Raw genomic sequence first — 4,457 nt, 5'->3', positions numbered from 1 at the left:
TTCCCTAACGAGAAGTGGTACGGATATGCAAAAATTCGTATCGATCTTTTTTCTCTGCTCTTTAACACCGCATACGCACGTGAGAGTTTGCCAGAAACACAAATGACAGAAGAAAACGCTAAAATCGGAATAAAAAAAGAAATTCTTCGAAGTACGTACGTAAAATTTTACCCTAAACCAGATATATTCAACCCAGGAGAACGAATTACTTATAAAATATCTAACTAGAATAATATAAATCATGAACCACCGAAATTCGGTAAATAGTTGATTTCTTTCTTTCCAATGTCACTAACCTAAAACTAAATTTTTAATTTAAAAAACCAAAAAGAGAAAAAAGGCAACAAAAAAAAAAGAAAGAAAATGTTTACTTCTTCGTATATCTAATTAAAACTTAATAAAAAAAAAAAGAAAAAAAATATGAAAAAAGGAGAAGAGAGATGAAACGTTATTTGATCGATTTGAAAAATAACGAATTATCCATTTAATAAAATAATAACTATGTACGTACTAAACATACCCAAAGAACGTGCGAAAGAACATTAACAAAAACTGAGAATTCGCCATGTAGTTGGAAAAGAGTTCGACCGGAAGAATCCGTACGAGTGCCTCTTTATACGCGTCACTAAGAAATCTAATAACGAATCGAAGAAACGAGTAATCCCGTCAGTTTTCGTGGAAGCTCCAAAGCTAATTTACAAACTCGGAAAAAAAGAGAAACGCCTATTCTGACGTAATGTCGAATTAAAATTTCCCCTAAACGGATCAAAGAAACGAACAAACGTAGCATTTCGACGCATTCCCTTTCTTCACGATAATTGTACACTTTCCCCCATAACGTTCCATAACCCTATATATTAGAATTACGCGAAACTAAAGTAGAATTAGAATTACGATTTATGATTCACCTTTTTTTTCGAAAGAGACCAGCAAAAGAAATGATTCAAAAGGTACGAAGATATACGTGTATAGATTGAAATAGGGACATGCAAGGGCACGTAGCCATCTTGTACGTGCGCTTGCATGTCGCACGATGTTCGTCGACGGATGCATCACGGTGTACGTATGATCGGGTAATCCCGCAGTTACTAAAGTCGCGTTCACATGAACGCGACGTATTACCTATTGCCCAAGAAACTTTTGCTCCTCGACATTCTCGACAAAAATTTTTTACTCGCAAAATGCCACGTATGATAAACGAATTCTACAGCAAAGAAGATAATTAAAGATAAATTTCTTATCTTCGCAACTGAAATTCAAATTCCTAATCGTGTGTTAGACCTGATGTTAAAAACGATTAAAAATATTGTTTTATCCTCAGAAACGAAAACAAAAGTGTCCTGATATCTCCAATAAAATTAATAGTTACAAATGAACGCAGCGAATAAGATTATAAAATATTCGACAAGAGAGCCGTATCTTCTGCGTTCCGTTTTACAAAATGGATCCGTGATACATCCATGTAGCATTCACGAGAATCTTGATTTTTCCTTATTGATTATTCTTCGATTTTTCGTGTAACTCGCGACGAACGATTTTTGTACGTTACAATATCACAATAAATGCCAGTCGAGGATGGGTCGTCTCGTCACGTTCGTTATGTTTTTCTACTTCCTGTTTTTTATCGTTTTCCATGGAAAAAAAAAAAAAGAAAAAAAATAATCGAAGGGAAGAGAAGGTTCACGACTTCTTTTCGTTTACAGAGCACACTTTAAATTCGTTTCACCGAAAATAATCGCGCAAACCGAAAGCGGAAAGAAGCGTATACGAGCTGCTATCCTCGCGCCCTCTCGACCGGAAGCGCGTTCAAAGATAAAATTCCCGCCCGACCTCGATCCCATTTTTCGAAACGACCCAAGTTCTCGTTGGCTCTTATAATTAGAACTACTAACTATATTCTCATCTTAAAGTCACGAAAGTGGATTACGACACACAAGATGGACGTACTCGAAAGAGTTCCTAAATAATATTAATTTCTTTGCTCTTCACGCGGAAACATTGCACCACTACCTTTTCTCATTTCCTTTTTCCCTTTCCTCTGAGCATTTACGCTTTCGAGCCTTCATTTTTTTTTTTTTTTTCGTGTTCCATGATCGCGCGCGTACATTACTAATTACTAAATTTTACGGATAATTAATAGTAACACGACGAAGTGCGCAGGGTGCAAAAGCCCTGCCCCATTTTTAGTCGAAGAGAAACGTTTCCCTAATGTTTTCTTATTCCCTCGACTGACATACAACGCATGCAATGTGTTTCGTATTTCTCTCGCGTTAGCATTCGCGTTTTCCTCTCTCTCGAAAACGGTAATTACTTTGTTCCTTATAACACCGTACTTGCACGGTCCTTAAATTACCCCACCTTATCGTTTAATCATATACATATAATATATAATATATATATGTGTATATATATATATATGTTGATCAGTTACCAATTAAAAATTAGTAGTACCTATAGGGTCATCATCACAGCTAATTTCTTATCATCTTTTAAATTAATATTATCGATTGGTTGATTATTCACTTTGTAATTCGTGCCCCTTTCCCTTTGGCGTCGTTTCACCGCGGACGCCATTTTGCCTTTCGTATTTCCCGCCTCATCGTCCTATCCCAATATAACGCCCTCTATATCACTATAACGCTTTGTTCGCCTCAAAGATCACTTGAATCGAGCCTGACAACCTTCGGCTATTTTTTTTTTTCTTTTTTCTTTTTTTCTTTTCACTTTTGCACATACTGACTATTTTTTTGCTGCACCTCTGCGAGACTCGAACAGGCAGTTATGCATATTGCTTTACTTAAAGATCTGAACTTTTAGTTATATGCTCTCGATCGGAACGGAACAAAACGCCGTTGCCACCGAGATTACATTATTCCCATTATGTATATAATATATACATAATACACATCGTCCGTCTGTGTCCTGTTCGTCATATGTACACTACTTTCTTTTTACAGTACATTTACAAGTGCTGCTCAAAATTACAATTTCATTGCTTCCTTCGTGTCTATTTTATTTACACAATTTGCAAACGATGCGCGTCTCTGCAACCATTCTCGTACGTTCAAAGCTATTGATTCATCGATCTCCCACAGGACGGCAGTATTTAATTCGTTTACTTCATGCCCGATGAGCTCCTCGAGAAGAAATTCGTTAACGAACTTGAGAAATTTTCATTCGAATCCTGGCACGTATTTACAATTAATATTAGAAGGTCTAATGATTTATACAAACGCGATTAAAAAGAAGAATCACTGGACAAATACTGAAATTCCCTAGCAATTGAAGAGAGAGATCGTTGTACATCTTCCTTCGAACCAAAACACCAAACGAACACGAAAATTTCCCTTGACCGCAGACCCTCGAGAAAGACGATAGTTAAAAATTCTTTGGAACTTATGCATATATTGCTATGACGAAACATTGCGATATCTATGCGATAGAAACGACCCTTTATCGACATGATCTTGTCTATATTTGACATTTTTTCCTTTTTTCATCTAACCGATCACGATCCAGCCGACAATTCCTTTTCCGTCGAGAGCAGAAACTATTTAGCAACAAGTATGCCGAACGTCAATTTACTTCCAGTTCACATCAGTATCACACATGTGCTGTTACAAAGAAATTTTTTTTCCCTATAAATTTAGACGAATGGAAAAGTTCGATAAACGAAAGAAAATTAGGAACTCAGGGAATCTTTGATGATCAATGTTTTCATGTTTTACTAAAGGGAAACGAATTCGAAGAAACTAACCGAAATGAAAACATAGCCGTGAATATCCGAATATTACCGAAGAAAAACGAACACGGATGTTTATTTCTTTTCCTTCGGCGAACCTCCATTTTCTCTTTCACCTTCTGCGAATCGCCAATAATGGCGAATGCGAAGAAAGAGAAAGAGAACAAATCGAGTTCGTTTTCGATGAAAACATGAGTTCAGCATAATTGAAAATGAAATTACCGTCGATTTTACATCAGTATTTCGACCAAACTAGTTCATCATGAGATATACTGCTGTCAGATGCTATAGATACGATTAAAAATTTGTTTCCTTACGAGACTACGAAGATGGAGAAAGTAATTGAAAGTTCGAAATTGCACATTTTGCTATCTTTTCTCCCTTTCTCTCTCACTCTCCCACACACAATACATATATACATTCACACGCATACACTCCTTTCTTTTTCTTGAGATCTGCATATACATACACCAAACATATTTCGTAATTCATCCTAAAAACTAACTTACGAGAAAAGAAAAAGTATTTACTAAAGAGAGAATGAAACCAACGTAATTTAAAAAAAAAGAAAAAAAAAGATACTTTCTTTTAGATAAAAAGGAAACATATTAGTTAAAACACCACCTCAAATAATTTGGCCAGTCTATATGCTTAAATGTACAATTGCGCTTTAGATTAAAAAAAAAAAAAAAAAAAAAAAAAAAAAAAAAAAAAA

This window comes from Eufriesea mexicana, unplaced genomic scaffold, assembly GCF_001483705.2.
Source record: "Eufriesea mexicana isolate 0111107269 unplaced genomic scaffold, ASM148370v2 scaffold415, whole genome shotgun sequence".
Taxonomy (NCBI): domain Eukaryota; kingdom Metazoa; phylum Arthropoda; class Insecta; order Hymenoptera; family Apidae; genus Eufriesea; species Eufriesea mexicana.
Note: the sequence above shows the minus strand (reverse complement) of the source record.